This window comes from Marmota monax, unplaced genomic scaffold (genome assembly GCF_021218885.2).
Source record: "Marmota monax isolate L192 unplaced genomic scaffold, Marmota_monax_Labrador192_F-V1.1 WCK01_AAM20220418_F8-fsc00572, whole genome shotgun sequence".
NCBI classification, from domain to species: domain Eukaryota; kingdom Metazoa; phylum Chordata; class Mammalia; order Rodentia; family Sciuridae; genus Marmota; species Marmota monax.
This window is the reverse complement of record NW_026694402.1, coordinates 65,042-84,049: the sequence shown is the minus strand read 5'-3', so window position 1 is coordinate 84,049 and position 19,008 is coordinate 65,042. Positions and strand designations below refer to the sequence as shown.

General features: G+C 38.8%; 1 pseudogene; it reads left to right on the top strand.

Moving 5' to 3' along the window:
* Positions 1-1,398: 1,398 nt before the first annotated feature.
* On the top strand, positions 1,399-18,252 carry LOC124109508 (olfactory receptor 52N4-like; annotated as a pseudogene).
* Positions 18,253-19,008: the final 756 nt, after the last annotated feature.

Below are 19,008 nucleotides of genomic sequence, written 5' to 3'. Positions count from 1 at the left end.
CATTTTAGCTTGTGACTAATCCAGTTGTCTTACACAGAAAATTGAGTAGTTTTTTAAGAAGTCTATATTTTAACTTTCCTTTTTTATTCACAAAATAAGAATATGAATGTGTTCTTCATCATTTGTATTATGAAAATATCTCATCAGGCCTGGAAATCAAACAATTTGGTACAATTAGCTTTAATTGAAAACTACCAAGCATTTTGCTTCCACAAAGGGATCTTGACCCAAGTGTTTTTGCTTTGAATTCTTTTTGTATAACATTAATACAACCTCCCTGATACTTTGGGATAGTGTTCATTTTTTACAAAAATCTTTACTCATTTTTAAACCTTTGTATATAGTTTTTATTCTATGTGCTCGTTCATGCTGTATGTCATTTAAAAATAATTATGTTTTGTAATGGGTAGTTTGAATGATTTATATTTATTACCCAAACTAATATATGTGTCCCATCTTTATCATTTTATGTTTTCTTTCCACTTTCTTTGCATTTTCTTTGTCTCTGTACTTTATGACAGTGATGCTTTATTTATCTTTCCCATTAATCTTAAGGAATATAGTCTGCATTTTTCCTTCTGCTGGCAACCTTTATGCACTCTAAATGATAATACTTAGATAATAATCTAGTATTTCTCAAATTGAAGTTCTACATGTCATGCATTCATTACTTATCTATATTTATTTAAAAATACAAGTATTGAGTATGTACTATGTGTGATTTGATTTGCTAGACATTGGTGATGATTTGTTGAACAATATCCCTAACATAAATGATTTTATTAAACTGTGAAAGATTCCTAAATATGATCTAATTTTCATACATAAGGTAAGTAGAACTAAAAAAGAATAAATTTTAAACCAATGGATCTCTTACCACTCATCACAGCTTTTGGAGACTACATTATTTTTGGAGCATTTAGAGGATGAATCACCATCAAGTCCAAAGGACATCTGAGTCTTCCTGATGATGGTTTTGCTTGAATAATGAGTAGAAATTAGCCACTTTTGAGGAGGGTAGGTCAAGGGAACACCAAAAGATAGAGGACTATCCATCACAAAGCCAAGAATACCAGTTTATGTAAGTAGGAAATAGCACATAGGAAAGAATATGATCCCTCCCATTTTGATATGTCAGGATTGTCATAATGCTTCAGGTCTAAAGCATTTTCCCATTTCACTAAAAGCTCCTCCTGAGACTAGGTTAGATACACAGGTGTTCCTTTGATACTATAATAGCTCTGAGATTTTGTAAAAGCCTAAAACTATGCCCTTGAAGAGTGTGTACAACCTGTGTTTCTTCACAATTTTTGAAAGAAGTTGTGTTATGATAAATCTCACTTGTCCCCCAGATGTTGCTTTATGATGAGAAGAAAATACACCCTGAGCACTTCAACGATGCCAGTATGCTTTAGCAATCTTCTATTTTCCCCAGCAATGTGATTTTATTTTTAATGAATTATTCTCAGTGGTCAATGCCTGACCATAAAACATGCAAATTTATGGAAAGAACAAAATAAATGATTTGTCATCATTCATAGATTCACCATCCTAAGCACCATCCTAAGCAATTTTCAATTATGAGTAGAAGTTTAATTTGAGAAAAAAAGAAGTTTTCTTAAAATGCACATAGACTGGATGTGGGAAAGGATAAGAACCATACATCATAGAAAGTGAGAAGACTAAATCTAAAATATCACTGGCTTGTGAGATCCTAGGATCCTTTGAGATGAAAGTCATATAATGATTCCAAAATGCTTTGAACAGTGCTTGGTAACCAACAGTAAATCTCAGTCATCAATTTTAATTTTATTTTGGTATGAGGGATTGAATGACCCAGGGGTATTTAACCACTGAGCAACATCCCAAGCCTTTTTATTTTTTAATTTTCTAATATAAGATATTTAAGGGAACAAGCTTTCTTGAGAGAGAAGCTTTATCTGCATATAAAATTCCTGATAAATTTTGTTGTATTTTATTTAAATCAATAATTAAATATTTTATTTTTTCATTTATCTTGTGAATTCCCCTTTAGACCATGAATATTTAGAAGTGCATAGTGTAAATTGCAAATATTTTTAGATATTAGTAAATTTCTTTTATTTTTAATATATTTTTATTATTAGTTACACATAATAGTAGAATGTATTTTGACATATGTATATGGAGTGTAATTTCTCATTCTATTTGTTGTACATTATGTACATTTCTTTCATTAGTCGTGTAATCATATATGCTCATAGGATAGTAATGAATGATTCATTCTACTATCTTTTCTATTCCCAACCCCCTCCTGTTCCTTCATTCCTCTTGTTCTAATCTAAAGGACTCTGTTCTTCCCTACCTCCTCTCTGTTTGTGAGTTAGCATCCACATATCAGAGAAAACATTCTGCTTTGGTTTGGGGGGTTTGGCTTATTTTACTTAGTGTGATACTTTCCTGTTCCATCTATATATGGGCAAATGCCATAATTTCATTTTTCTTTATGACTGAGTAATGTATGCTATTGTGTATATGTACCACATTTTCTTTATCCATTCATCTGTTGAAGAGCTCCTGGGTTGGTTCCATAATTTAGCTATTGTGTATTGAGCTGCTATAAATATCGGCGGCGTGGCTGTGTCACTCTAGTATCTTGATTTTAAGTCTTTAGGGTCCAAAACTAGGGATAACTTGGTCAAAAGGTGGTTTTACTTCAAGTTTTCTGAGGAATACTGCTTTCCAGAGCACCAATTTTCAGTCCCATGAGCAATGTATGAGTGTATTTCCCCGACCACACATACATTCTCACCAATATTTATTGTTGCTTGTATTCTTTTTTTTTCAATATAAAAATCATTTTATTTCATTTCTAATACAGAATTCAGGATTTTGGTTTCTGAGGATAAAGATTTCTAAATACACAGAAAATAGGCATATATATTTTGGTAGTATGTATGAACAACAAAATGCAAGGAAATAGTGGAATTTCAAGAAGACGGTACTTTTTTCTTTGTAATTTTCCAAATTATTTAATGTTCCATATTAAATATTTCTTTAGGACCCATTAATTTAGGAATGCCTCCCTTCTCTTCTTTACCTTTGTTTCTTTATAATAAGATAAAAACTGGAAGACACCAAGAAACAGCAATCTAAGGTCTCACTCACTTTCTTTTTAGCCCTTATCGAAGTATTACCCAGGTATTACCTGAACTATTCCACCAAAGACTATATTCTTTAGTGGGTTTTTTTTCAAAAACAGAGTAATAAATTTCTAAGCAAATATAATTTCAAGATAATTTATAGATACGGAGTGTTCTTTTTGTTGCTAGCTATCTTCTAGAAAGAGACACAAAGATCTTTATGTACCTTGCTAAAAAATAGATAAAAATCATAGCCTATTAAACCCATGTGCTTTCCAAGACAAGGAAGATTTCTTAGCATTGGAATTATGTAGTATTAAATTCTGAGTTTTTCACAACAAATATTTATAATTTTTATAATCTGAAAACAAAATATTTTTATATTTAAAAATTAGAAATTTTACATTCACATAGGAAAAATTATAATTTTCTGAAACATTAATAAAACTACAAAAAGTTATATTCAGCACCATTTGAAGCATAAAAGCACAGAAAATGAAAATAAAGGAAAATGTTAAAAAAGCAATCTAATCTTCTTTATGTAGCTTTAAATATCCTTCTGAGGAAGTATAATTACTAACAACAGTTTTTCTTTTATCAGTCCCTGCTATGCCATAGGAGCTCAATAATTGCCAAATGAATGAATTTAATATTAAATGAACTGCCTAATGTTTAATTTATTTTTAATTTTTTATTGTTGGTTTTTCAAAACATTACAAATTTCTTGACATATCATATTCCACACTTTGATTCAAGTGGGTTATGAACTCCCACCTTCACCCCATACACAGATTGCAGAATCACATCAGTTACACATCCATTGATTTACATATTGGCATACTAGTGTCTGTTGTGCTCCGCTGCCTTTCCCATCCTCCACCATCCCCCTTTCCCACCTCTCCCCTCCCCTCCCCTCCTCTCTCTCTACCCCCTCCACTGTATAACCCTGAGGGTCTCCTTCCATTTCCAAGCAATTTCCCTTCTCTCTCCCTTTCCCTCCCACCTCTCATCCCTGTTAAATGTTAATCTTCTTCTCATGCTCTTTGTCCCTACTCTGTTCTTAGTTACTCTCCTTATATCAAAGAAGACATTTGGCATTTGTTTTTTAGGGATTGGCTAGCTTCACTTAGCATAATCTGCTCTAATGCCATCCATTTCCCTGTAAATTCTATGATTTTGTCATTTTTTTAATGCAGAGTAATACTCCATTGTGTATAAATTCGACATTTTTTTTATCCATTCGTCTATTGAAGGGCATCTAGGTTGGTTCCACAGTCTTGCTATTGTGAATTGTGCTGCTATGAACATCGATGTAGCAGTGTCCCTGTAGCATGCTCTTTTTAGGTCTTTAGGGAATAGACCAAGAAGGGGAATAGCTGGGTCAAATGGTGGCTCCATTCCCAGCTTTCCAAGAAATCTCCATACTGCTTTCCAAATTGGCTGCACCAATTTGCAGTCCCACCAGCAATGTACAAGTGGACCCTTTTCCCCACATCCTCGCCAGCACTTGTTGTTGTTTGACTTCATAATGTCTGCCAATCTTACTGGAGTGAGACTGTATCTTAGGGTGGTTTTGATTTGCATTTCTCTGACAGCTAGAGATGGTGAGCATTTTTTCATGTACTTGTTGATTGATTGTATGTCCTCCTCTGAGAAGTTTCTGTTCAGGTTCTTGGCCCATTTGTTGATTGGGTTGTTTGTTCTCTTATTGTCTAATTTTTTGAGTTCTTTGTATACTCTGGATATTAGGGCTCTATCTGAAGTGTGAGGAGTAAAGATTTGTTCCCAGGGTGTAGGCTCCCTATTTACCTCTCTTATTGTTTCTTTTGCTGAGAAAAACTTTTTAGTTTGAGTAAGTCCCATTTGTTGATTCTAGTTATTAACTTTTGTGCTATGGGTGTCCTATTGAGGAATTTGGAGCCGGACCCCTCCGAATGTAGATCGTAGCCAACTTTTTCTTCTATCAGACGCAGAGTCTCTGATTTGATATCAAGCTCCTTGATCCATTTTGAATTCACTTTTGTGCATGGTGAGAGAAAGGGATTCAGTTTCATTTTGTTGCATATGGATTTCCAGTTTTCCCAGCACCATTTGTTGAAGATGCTATCCTTCCTCCATTGCATGCTTTTAGCCCCTTTATCAAATATAAGATAGTTGTAGTTATGTGGATTGGTTTCTGTGTCCTCTATTCTGTACCATTGGTCCACCCGCCTGTTTTGGTACCAGTACCATGCTGTTTTTGTTACTATTGCTCTGTAGTATAGTTTGAAGTCTGGTATCGCTATACCGCCTGATTCACACTTCCTGCTTAGCATTGTTTTTGCTATTCTGGGTCTTTTGTTTTTCCATATGAATTTCATGATTGCTTTCTCCATTTCTACAATAAATGCCGTTGGGATTTTGATTGGCATTGCATTAAACCTATAGAGAACTTTTGGTAATATCGCCATTTTGATGATGTTAGTTCTGCCTATCCATGAACAGGGTATATTTTTCCATCTTCTAAGATCTTCTTCTATTTCTCTCTTTAGGGTTCTGTAGTTTTCATTGTATAAGTCTTTCACCTCCTTTGTTAGGTTGATTCCCAAGTATTTTATTTTTTTTGAAGATATTGTGAATGGAGTGGTCGTCCTCATTTCCATTTCAGAGGATTTGTGGCTGATATACAGGAATGCCTTTGATATATGCTTGTTGATTTTATATCCTGCCACTTTGCTGAATTCATTTATTAGCTCTAATAGTTTCTTTGTAGAGCCTTTTGGGTCTGCTAGGTATAGAATCATATCATCTGCAAATAGTGATAATTTAAGTTCTTCTTTTCCTATTTTGATGCCTTTAATTTCTTTCGTCTGTCTAATTGCTCTGGCCAGTGTTTCGAGAACTATGTTGAACAGAAGTGGAGAGAGAGGGCATCCCTGTCTTGTTCCAGATTTTAGAGGGAATGCCTTCAGTTTTTCCCCATTCAGAATGATGCTAGCCTGAGGCTTAGCATAGATTGCTTTTACAATATTGAGGTATGTTCCTGTTATCCCTAGTTTTTCTAGAGTTTTGAACATAAAGGGATGCTGTACTTTGTCGAATGCTTTTTCCGCATCTATCGAGATGATCATATGGTTCTTATTTTTAAGTCTATAGATGTGGTGAATAACATTTATTGATTTCCGTATGTTGAACCAGCCTTGCATCCCGGGGATGAATCCTACTTGATCATGGTGCACAATTTTTTTGATATGTTTTTGTATCCGATTCACCAGAATTTTATTGAGGATTTTTGCATCTAGGTTCATTAGAGATATTGGTCTGTAGTTTTCTTTCTTTGAAGTGTCTTTGTCTGGTTTAGGTATCAGGGTGATGTTGGCCTCATAGAATGAATTTGGAAGTTCTCCCTCCTTTTCTATTTCCTGAAGTAGCTTGAAAAGTATTGGTATTAGTTCTTCTTTAAAGGTTTTGTAAAATTCTGCTGTATACACATCTGGTCCTGGGCTTTTCTTAGTTGGTAGTCTTTTGATGGTTTCTTCTATTTCCTCAATTGATATTGGTCTGTTTAGGTTGTCTATATCCTCCTGACTCAATCTGGGCAGATCATATGACTTAAGAAATTTATCAATGCCTTCACTATCTTCTAATTTATTGGAGTATAAGGATTCAAAATAATTTCTAATTATCTTCTGTATTTCTGAAGTGTCTGTTGTGATATTGCCTTTTTCATCCCGTATGCTAGTAATTTGAGTTCTCTCTCTTCTTCTCTTCACTAGCATGGCTAAGGGTCTGTCGATTTTGTTTATTTTTTCAAAGAACCAACTTTTAGTTTTGTCAATTTTTTCAATTGTTTCTTTTGTTTTGATTTCATTAATTTCAGCTCTGATTTTAATTATTTCTTGTCTTCTACTTCTTTTGCTGTTGTTTTGCTCTTCTTGTTCAAGGATTTTGAGATGAAGTGTGAGATCATTTATTTGTTGTTTTTTTCTTTTTTAAGGAATGAACTCCAAGCAATGAATTTTCCTCTTAGAACTGCTTTCAATGTGTCCCATAGATTCCGATATGTTGTGTCTGTGTTTTCATTTATCTCTAAGAATTTTTTAATTTCCTCCTTGATGTCTTCTATAACCCATTGATCATTCAGTAACCTATTGTTCATTCTCCAAGTGATGTATGCTTTTTCCTTCCTTCTTTTATCGTTGATTTTCAGTTTCATTCCATTATGATCAGATAAGATTCATGGTATTATCTCTACTCCCTTATATTGTCTAAGAGTTGCCCTGTGACATAATATATGATCTATTTTTGAGAAGGATCCATGTGCTGCTGAGAAAAAAGTGTAATTGCTTGATGTTGGGTGGTATATTCTATATATGTCAATTAAGTCTAGGTTATTAATTGTGTTATTGAGTTCTATAGTTTCCTTATTCAACTTTTGTTTGGAAGATCTGTCCAGTGGCGAGAGAGGTGTGTTGAAGTCTCCCATGATTATTGTATGGTGGTCTTTTATACTCTTGAACTTGAGAAGAGTTTGTTTGATGAACATAGATGCACCATTGTTTGGGGCATAAATATTTATGATTGTTATGTCTTGTTGGTGTATGGTTCCCTTAAGCAGTATGTAGTGTCCCTCTTTATCCCTTTTGATTAACTTTGCCTTGAAATCTCTTTTATTTGATATGAGTATGGACACTCCTGCTTGTTTCCGAAGTCCATATGAGTGATATGATTTTTCCCAACCTTTCACCTTCAGCCTATGTATGTCTTTTCCTATCAAATGTGTCTCCTTTAGGCAGCATATTGTTGGGTCTTGTTTTGTGATCCATTCTACTAGCCTGTGTCTCTTAATTGGTGAGTTTAAGCCATTAACATTTAGGGTTATTATTGAGATATGGGTTATTCTTCCAGCCATATTTGTTTATTTCTTTTACTAAACATGGTTTGTTTTCCTCTTTGATTATCCCCCCCCCTTTACTGTCCTACCTCCCACTGTTGGTTTTCATTGTTATTTTCCATTTCCTCTTCCTGTAATGTTTTGCCAAGGATGTTTTGAAGAGATGGTTTTCTAGCTGCAAATTCTTTAAACTTTTGTTTATCGTGGAAGGTTTTAATTTCATCTTCCATCCTGAAGCTTAATTTCGCTGGATACACAATTCTTGGTTGGAACCCATTTTTTTTTCAGTGTTTGAAATATGTTATTCCAGGATCTTCTAGCTTTCAGAGTCTGTGTTGAAAGATCAGCTGTTATCCTGATTGGCTTACCCTTAAATGTAATCTGCTTCCTTTCCCTTGTAGCTTTTAAAATTCTCTCCTTATTCTGTATGTTGGGCATCTTCATTATAATGTGTCTAGGTGTGGATCTCTTATGATTTTGCACATTCTGCGTCCTGTAGGCTTCTACGATTTGGGATTCTGTCTCATTCTTCAAGTCTGGGAAGTTTTCTCATATTATTTCATTGAATAGACTGCTCATTCCTTTGGTTTGGAGCTCTGTACCTTCCTGTATCCCAATGACTCTTAAGTTTGGTCTCTTTATGTTATCCCATATTTCTTGGATGTTCTGCTCATGGTTCCTTAACAGTCTTGCTGAGCTGTCTATGTTCTTTTCCAGTTGAAATACTTTGTCTTCATTGTCTGATGTTCTATCTTCAAAGTGTTCTACTCTGCTGGTAGTATTCTCCATTGAGTTTTTAAGTTGGTTTATTGTTTCCTGCATTTCTAGGATTTCTGTTTGTTTGTTTTTTATAACCTCTATCTCCCTGTATAGTTGATCCTTTGCTTCCTGGATTTGTTTGCGTAATTCATTTTCGAAGTGATCTTTCATTGTCTGATTTTGCTGTCTAATGTCTTCCTTGATACTCCAGATCATCTGAAGCATGTATATCCTGAATTCTTTATCTGACATTCCATCTGCTGCAGCTGTTACCTCTTCTAAAGTTGTGTTGACCTGCATTGCTTGTGGTCCTTTCTTTCCTTGTCTTTTCATACTGCTTGCGTTTCTTTCCTGCAGGCCCGGGTGGCGGCTCTGCTCTCTCCTTATTCCAATTGGGGTGTCGTGACTACCATGCCGGCAGGTCACTGGGCCTGTTCTCAGCGCTGGTGGCGGCTCTGTTCTGCCCCTACTCCAATTGGGGTGACGAGTGTACCACGCCGGCAGGCCACCGGGCCTGATCCGCCGGTCAGTTGCAGGTTTGCCTACCCTGCAGGCGCGGGCGGCGGCTCTATTCTGCCCCTATTCCAAATGGGGTGATGTGTCTGTTGTACCGGCAGGCCACTGGGCCTGTCCCGCTGGTCGGTCGCAGATCTGCCCACTTTTCGGGCACGGGTGGTGGCTCTGCTCTGCCCCTACTCCAATTAGGGTGATGCGTGTACCACCCCGGCAGGCTCCTGGGCCGAATCCGCCGGTCTGTCGCAGGTCTGCCTACCTTGCAGGCGCGGGCGGCAGCTCTGCCCTGCCCCTCCTACCACACCTGCGGACCACTGGGCCTGATCTGCAGGTTCGTCACAGGTCTGCTCACCCTGCGGGCACGGGTGGCGGTTTCGCTCCGCCCCCACTCCAATTGGGGTCACATGACCACCACACCGGCAGGGCCTGATCCGGGCGTGGGCGAAGGATCTGCTCTGCCCCTACTCCAGTTGGGGTGACGTGTGTACCATGCTGGCAGCCCACTGGGCCTGACCGCCAGTCTGTCACAGGTCTGCTTACCTTGCAAGCGCGGGCGGCGGCTCTGCCCTGCCCTTCCTACCACGCCCGTGTACCACTGGGTCGCGGGTCTGCCCACCTTGCGGGCGCGGGTGGTGGCTCCGCTCTGCCCCCTCTCCAATTGGGGTCACGCGGTCACCACGCCGTCAAGCCGCTGGGCCTGCTCCGGGCGCTGGCAGCATCCCGGCTCCTTCCCTCTGGCTCGATGACAAATCGAGAGAGACTCAGGTGTCTGTGCCTCACCCCCCCCTACCAGGAGACCAACTGTTTCTGTCGCCACTGGTATTGATGAAGTTCTCTCCTCTGTCGCTTTCTGATGACATCAGATCTCTGCCATGTTGGTATCCTATGCGAATGGCAGCATTTCATTCCCCTTGCTGGGCAACCAAAGCAACGGGTGAGTCCTGACCGGCCCTCAGCAGGACCCGGACCGAGAAGCAGTTTCCGCGGGCTCCTAGCCCTGGGCAGCTCCGGCTTGTATTCTTAATAATTGCCATTCTGACTGGAGTGAGATGAAATCTCAGTGTAGTTTTGATTTGCTTTTCTCTAATTGCTAGAGATGTTGAACACTTTTCATATTTTGTTGACCAATCATATTTCTTCTTCTGTGAAGTGTCTCTTCAATTCCTTTGCCCATTATTGGATTGGGTTATATGGGATTTTCTTTGTTTGTATGTGTGTGTGTGTGTGTGTGTGTTTTAATATAGCCTGGAGATTAATAGTCTATCTTAGGTGCAGGTGGTACATATTTTCTCCCATTCTGTTGGCTTTCTTCACATTCTTCATTATTACATTTGCTGTGATGAAGTTTTTTAGTTTGATTCTATAAAATTTATTCATTTTTATCCCAGCCCATTTTATATTTTATTTTGAGACATGGTCTCACTAAGTTGCTTAGAGCCTGAATAAATTGCAGAGGTTGGCCTCAAGCCTTTGATCCTCCTGTCTTTACGAGTTCCTAGAATTACTGGTATGCATCACCTTGCTTGTCATGAGTCATTAATTAAGAATTTTAAAAGTATTTTTAATTTTGTGTTTGTTGGCTCTTCAGTGCGGTGATCAAAGTCTTCTTCTTTAGGATCACATTCATAGTGAGTGTGAAATAATTAACAGTTAAATAAGGTATTCTAACAAAAATCCCTTATTATACTTGATTATAAATTATGAAGGTGTGAATCTGCCGCTTAAAGTAATTGATGTACAATCAGTTTCCCTGATAAACACTTAGATTGCTTGATAAGAAGTTATTGAATGAATCAATGAATTAACAACAAATAATAAGCAAACAAAGCTGTACCTTGGCACTCACAAAAAATTTGATTGTCTGATCATGAAAATGTTCTATGTAATTATTTAAAAAGTAGGGATGGGGGAAGACAGTAACTTTAACCTATGCTTTCTCTCTTTCTCGCTCTCTCTTTTATTTTTCCTACTTTAGGAAAACTCATGTAACTTTAAGCTGTTTAGTGACCATACTAGCTGACCCTGAAGAAAACATATGTAACCCCAGCTTCATTCATTCTCAATGGGATCCCAGGCCTGGAGGACATGCACATCTGGATTTCCTTCCCATTCTTCTCCATGTATGTTGTGGCTGTGGTTAGGAATTGTGGACTCCTCTACCTCATCAACTTGAGGACTCTCTGCACAGGTCCATGTACTACTTCTTGGCTATGCTTTCTCTAACTGACCTTGTCATGTGCTCTAGCACAATCCCTAAAGCCCTCTGCATCTTCTGGTTTCACCTCAAGGAAATAGGATTTGAGGAATGCCTGGTCCAGATGTTCTTCATCCATACCTTCACAGGGATGGAGTCTGGGGTGCTCATGCTCATGGCCCTGGACCTCTATGTGGCCATCTGCTACCCTATGTGCTACTCAGTCATCCTCGCCAAGGATGTAATTGGGCTTGCGACCTTCCTAAGAGGGGTGTTGCTCATTACTCCTTTCACTTTCCTCACCAAGCGCCTTCCCTACTGCAGAGGCAATGTCATCCCTCATACATACTGTGACCACATGTCTGTAGCCAAATTATCCTGTGGCAATGTCAAGGTCAATGCCATCTATGGTTTAATTGTAGCCCTCCTTATCAGAGGCTTTGTCTTCCTGTGCATCACAGTCTCCTACACCATGATCCTCCAAACCGTGGTCAGCCTCTCCTCAGCAGATGCTCGCAAAAGGCCTTCAGCACCTGCACCGCCAACATCTGTGCCTATAGACTTATATCGCCCCTGCAAGTTTCCAATAATTTACCTTTAAGGGGAAGAACAATATTAACAGTACCCAATGTAAATAATATGGAGACTTCAACAAAATAGCTCCTATCAAGACATTTAAAATTTTGTCACAATAAACAGAAATGATGTGTTCAAATATTGTCTACAATATAAACAGTAAGTTTGCAAAAGGCTCCACAATTTCTAATGGTAGACAAAGAGAGAACAGGAGAGGTGTAAGATGTGATGTCTATGATGTATGTGTGTGTGTGTGGGGGGGGACAGGAGCATTAGATCATAGAAAGAGTAAAAAGAGGAATCAATAGAAGTTGACTGCTAGCAGAAGAAAAGAGTGAAAGAGAACCTGGGGAAACAGATAAGTGAGAGGAAAATATACAGAGAGAGTTAAAAAATAAATAAATAAAAGAAAAAAATAAAGTTAAAAAGAAAAAAATATAAAAATAAAAGAATATCACACAAGACTGTAGTATATTATTCAGACATCCCAGTCCTCAATAGCCTGATTCATGAAAAATATTTGGTTTCAAAAATGATGGGGATCTGAGGGTGGGAAAAGAAAAGGAAAAAAAAAAACTCAAAGGAAAATTGAACAATTGTTTCCATGGGAGTTCCATAGTTTTTCTGCTTCCCCTCTCATCCTATAGTGGGGGTTCTCTGGAGTTTGCTGGTATCTCCACCCTCAGGAATATGAGGGTTACTAGGATAGGAGAGCGAGTCTTGGAGGTGGAACTTCTGGAGGCAGGTTATAGCAATTGTCAGTCTCCATTGGAAGACTGTATCTGAGGAATCTCCTTTGGGATCTATTCACGTAATGTAGGAGCCTGATCTTAGCCCCTTATGTCATTTGTGGACACACAATTCCTAGTCTCTAATTTAGTCTCTAAACTGTATCTCTTCCACCCCCTGCATTTTTGAATTACCAATTAGGGACCTGTCTCTCCAGAGGTCCTGAGAGCTGAGCACTGGGAATTGTGTGCCTGTTGCAGAAAGCTATTTTGTATAGGGAGGGCCAGGACCAGACATTGGGAACTCCAGGACATCCATGAAGCTACAAGCCCTGGGCTGGGTTGGTGACTAGGGAGGGTTTGGGAGACTGGGGATTGGTGAGCCAGAGGGACCTATTGATTGTCAAACTGGCAGGATTAGGGGATCAGTGGATGCCAGATTGAGGAGGGAATTGGGGACCAGGCTGCTGTCACACTCAGGAAGTGCCATTCCAAGATGGCCATGGAAACCCGGTGGATGCCAGACTGGTTGGATGAGCAAGCTGGGTCAAGATGCCCTCATACTCTCTTCCAATCTACCAACCCTATGCAAGGCTCTCTCCTGCCTCTGCAGCAAGATGGTAGCTATTAACACAGGTAGCAGTGAAACTTCAGGTATAACAAAGACTGCAGAAACCTAGATGATGGTCTTCAAGGCCCTGGCTGTTGTCCCCTGGCAAACCTGTAAGTACCTTGATGTTGGACTTCCAGGCCCTGGCTGGGGTCCCAAGACATAGACTTCCACAAGTTGAGATGGCAATGGCATTAGCAGAGGCAACCCAAGATGAAATGAAGATGTTCCAAGATGGAGACTGACTCGGTCAGAAATGGGACAGCAAGGGCGGGCAATGTGGTGACAGTCAGTGGTCATGTTTGGAGATGCATCACTGTGATAGGCAGTGCTGAGGCTGGTCCCTGCCTCCAGGCTCTGTCAGGTGTTCCAAGGTGTGGCTACCACGTTGAGGTGGCTATGATGGCTGCATTGGGAGATGAGGAGCTGTGACAGGCAGCTCAATGATGGTGGGAAGCCCCGCATTTGTAGATGGGTAGACTGCAGCACAGTAAGCATGGTTGCTCGGCACAGCATGGTAGCTCTCCATTAAGATTAATGTTGAATTGACAAACTCTTAGCCATGCTAATGCAGAGAAGGAGAGAAAAATTCAAATTACTAACACACATGATGAAAAAGGAAATATCACAACATACACTATAGAAATACAGAAGACAACTAGAAGTTATTTTGAAAACTTGTACTCCAATAAAATAGAAAATATTGAAGGCATTGACAAATTTCTAGAATCATATATATGATTTGCTCAAATTGAATCAGTTTGATATACACAGTTAAACAGATCAATATCAAGTGATGAAATAGAAGATGCTATCAGAAGCCTACCAACCAAGATGGATGGATACACAGCCGAGTTCTACAAGACCTTTAAAAAATGACTAACACCTATACTCTTATTATTTCAGGAAATAGAAAAAGAGGGAGCACTTCCAAACTTATTCTATGAGGCTAATATCACCCTGACCCCCAAACCAGGCAAACACACATCAAAAAAAATAAAACTTCAGACCAATATCTCTAATGAACATAGTTGCAAAAATTCTCAATAACATTCTGGCAAATTGAATACAAAAACATATCAAAAAGATAGTGCACCTCATACTCTCTTCCAATCTCTCGAAGGATGCGAGGTTGGTTCAACATACAAAAATCAATAAATGTAATTCATCAAATCAGTAGACTTAAAGATATGAATCATATGATCATCTCAATAGAGGCAGATAAAGAATCTGACAAAATACATCACCCATTCATGTTCAAAACACTAGAAAAACTAGGGATAAGAGGAACATACTTCAACATCATAAAAGCTATCTATGCTTAGCCCCAGGCCAACATCATTCAAATGAAGAAAAATTGAAGACATTCCCTAAAATTGGAATAAGACAGGGATGCCCTCTTTCATCACTTCTATTTATCATAGTTCTTGAAACACTGGCCAGAGCAATTAGACAGATGGAAGAAATTAAAGGGATATAAATAGAAAAAGAAGAACTCAAATTATAACTATTTGTAAACAATATGATTCTATACCTTGAAGACCCAAAAATTCCACCAGAAAACTGAGAGAACTAGTAAACAAATTCAGGAAATTAGCAGAATAGAAAATCAACACCATAGATCAAAGGCATTTCTGTATATCAGTGAAAAATCCTCTGAAAGGGAAATGGGGAAAACTACCCCATTTATAATATCCTTAAAAAATGGGGTGAATCAACTTAATGAAAGAAGTGAAAGACCTCTACAACAAAAACTACAGAATACTAAAGAAAGAAATTAAAGAGGACTTTAGAAGATGGAAATATCTCCCTTGTTCTTGGATAGGCTGAATTAATATTGTCAAAATGACCATACTACCAAAAGCACTATACAGACTTAATGCAACCCAATGAAAATCCCAATGACATTCCTCATAGAAATAGAAAATGCAGTTATGAAATTCATCTGGAAAATTGAGAGACTCAGAACAGCTAAAGCAATCATTAGCAAGAAAGTGAAACAGGTGGCATCACTATACCAGACCTAAAACTATACTACAGGACAATAGTAACAAAAAACAGCATGGTATTGGCACCAAAATATACTTGTAGACCAAAGGTACAGAATAGAGAACACAGAGACTAAACCACATAATTACAGTTATCTTATATTAGACAAAGCCACCAAACATGTACATTGGAGAAAAGGTAGACTCTTCAACAAATGGTTCTGGGAAAACTGGAAAGCCACATGCAACAAAATGAAATTAAACCCCTACCTCTCACTATGCACAAAATTCAACTCAAAGTGGATCAAGACCTAGGAATTAAACCATAGACATTGCACCCATTAGAAGAAAAAGTAGGCCAAACTCTCCATGACGTTAGATTAGGCCCCAAATTTCCTAATAAGGCTCCTATAGCACTAGAATTAAAACCAATAATCAATAAATGGAATGGATTCAAACTAAAAAAGCTTCTTCTCAGCAAAAGAAACAATCAGTGAGGTGAATAGAGAACCTTCAATTTGAGAACAAATTTTTACCACACGCACATCAGATAGAACATTAATCTCTAGGATATATAAAAATCTCAAAAATCTAAACCCCTACTCCCAAGAAAACAAATAACCCAATCAATAAATGAGCCAAGGAACTGAACAGACACTTCTCATTAGATGGTATATAATCAATCAACAAATATATAAAAAATATTCAACTTCTCTAGGAATTAGAGATTTCATCTCACTCCAGTCAGAATGGCAGCTATTAAGAATACAAACAAGTGTTGGTAAAGATGTGAGGAAAAAGGCACATTCATGCATTGCTGGTGGGACTGGAATTTGGTGCAGCCAATATGGAATGCAGTATGGAGAATTCTTGGAAAACTTGGAATGGAACCACCACTTGACCCAGCTATCCCTCTCCTTGGTCTATACCGAAATGACTTAAAAACAGCATACTACAAGGACACAGCCACATCAATATTTATAGCAGCACAATTCACAATAGAAAAACTGTGGAACTAACCTAGATGCCCTTCAATAGATGAATGGACTTTAAAAAATCTGGCATATATACACAATGAAATGTTACTCAGCAATAAAAGAGAATAAAATCATGACATTTGCAGGTAAGGGTGTTAGGGTCTGTAAACAAGTCAGGATGGCGCCTGTCATTTTACCAGAGGGAGTGGTTGGTGAAGTAACGCCAGCGAGCCATTAAGTGTGGAGATTCCTTATTGGTTGACTGCTGTATCTAGTTTATGTTAATTAAGATAAGCTGTGTGTAATGTATATACATCCCTCCGGTCCTACAATAAATGGCTCCCACTCCTGCTGTATCAATCTACACAAGTTGCTCGTCATCCCCCCCCCGCGATTATTTTGCTGCATCCGAAGATAATTCTAAGTGAAGTCAGCCAATCCCCCAAAACCAAATGCCAAATGTTTTCTCTGATATAAGGAGGCTGATTCAAAGTGGGCTTGGGTAGGGGCAGCATGGGAGGAATAGACAAACTCTAGATAGGACAGAGGGGTCAGAGGGGAAGGGAGGGAGCATAGGGTTAGAAATGATGGTGCATTGTGATGGACATTATTATCCAAAGTACAGGTATGAAAACACGAATTTATGTAACTCTCAGACACCTGCAGGGAGACTATAAGTTGATTACTTTGCTTACTCCACTTGAATATAAATGCAGAAATCTCCCTTTTCATCTTGGAAATGTCTGTGTATCTACAGGGACACAAGAGCCTATGGGAGCCCAAAGACCAATGATTTGTCTTTCTGGTCTCAGGAGAATGGCTTTATCCAGAAAACATTTTCATAAATCGATCCAGAGGCCAAAGCCACAAGCATAAGGGTAGCAAGAAGCCGAGGAGCCACACCTTGCCTGAAAAGCATTGGATGGTCAAAAGTGCTGGGTAGAGAAGACTTTCTCTGTTAAGTATTTTTTGGGAACAGTACATTGGATGTTTTTCAAACAATGCATGAGTGACACTTTGAGTTTGTTCTTTGACTTTCTTCATTATTTATTTCAGAGAATGTTATTGTACTCTGTGGAGATCAGTGATATTAGAGAAATATGAGCATGTAAGGATGTAGGTCAGCTTAGCTCATGCTCTATCACTGACAGGGAGGATGATGGCACAGAAGGTTTCCTTCTTTGATTATTAGAGGCATAATGCAAGCATCTGAATTTGTGCCAACTGCCAGAAAGGAAAAGGAAGGATGCCTTGTCCTTGACCCTAGTGAGCTTTGATCCTCCTAGGAGAGATGGCTAAGTGAAGAAACCAGTCAGAGGAACAAAACCACAAAAAAGGAATTTATATTATTCTCAGAGAATCCATGGGAGGAAGACAGTTTTCAAATCAGAAAGCCAGAATTGTACTGTAAGAACAGAAGGTCATGGGGAGGCAGCCAATTTGATATCTGAAGCTGAGCAGAGCTGTGGCTGAGGCTCTATGAACTGAGACAGACGGCTTGGATTAAGGTTAACCTAAATGAGAAGTTAGGTCATTCCTGAAGTCCTATCCGTGAAAAGCAGTATCAGCTTTACCTAGGAATTTGTTAGAAAGCCATATCATCCTACATCTACAGAAATGTCTGTGTCCAGAAATCTGTGTTTTTAACAAGTTCTTTGGTGATTCTGATGCATACTCTCCTTTGAGAACCAATGGTCTAGATAAAAAGAAAATTCTGAAGAGATGCCCACACTATATATTGAGAAAAATATAAGAGCTTCAGACTTTCGGAAATATTTTGCACCTTACATCCTAGGTGCCCATAACAATGTACCCTCCAGATCCAACTATAAGCAAAGATGCTCCCTCTGCTTCTGAGGAGAACACAGAAGAACTTGACAACTACTTCACCAGTAAGTTCCTGGCTAGTTAAGGAGATTTATGGAGCAAAGGGCTCCAGTTTGTGGAGTATCATATCTAGGGTATGTGCCACAGTCTGGCTGGGCACAATTCACGAGCCACTTGTCAAGCAGAAATCAACTTTATTTTTAGAACACACACACCACACAACAGGAGCTCTTCAGGAATTTCCTCAGAGCCCAACTGCCACCACTGGCTTCCGGCAAGCCTCTCAACCCCCACTCCTCCCACTCTTGAGGCCGATTGGCTGGGTCACGTCGGCGGAGCCAAAAGAGTCCCCCAATGAGCAGCTCCGTGGTCTGAAAGGATGGGGAAACAGCCCAATGAGCATCACTGTAGAGGAGCAATCAGCTGGCAGCTGGAAGTTTGCTGGGGCCACGGTGAGCCAATCAACTGGAAGTTTGCTGGGGCCTCTGTGAGCCAATCAGCTGGAAGTTTGCTGGGGCCCCTTCAGATGTGGCTCTCAACAAGTATGGTTAGGTATTCCTTCAGTTTCTCTTTGTCTGATAAACTTCATTTCCTAATCTCCTTCTTTCCCTGAAAACAAAGATTATATATATATATATATATATATATATATATATACACTATGGCACAAGTGCCTTTAGTATTTATTTTTTCTCACCATTAACTTGCTTGTAGTTTTTGTGGGGGGAGTGTACTTGGGATTGAATGTAAGGAAAATAATAAGAGACACAAAGACAAGATGCAGACGCAGGAAAGATGGCAGAGTGGCAGAATGGCCAAGCTGCCAGCTTTATTTATGTCA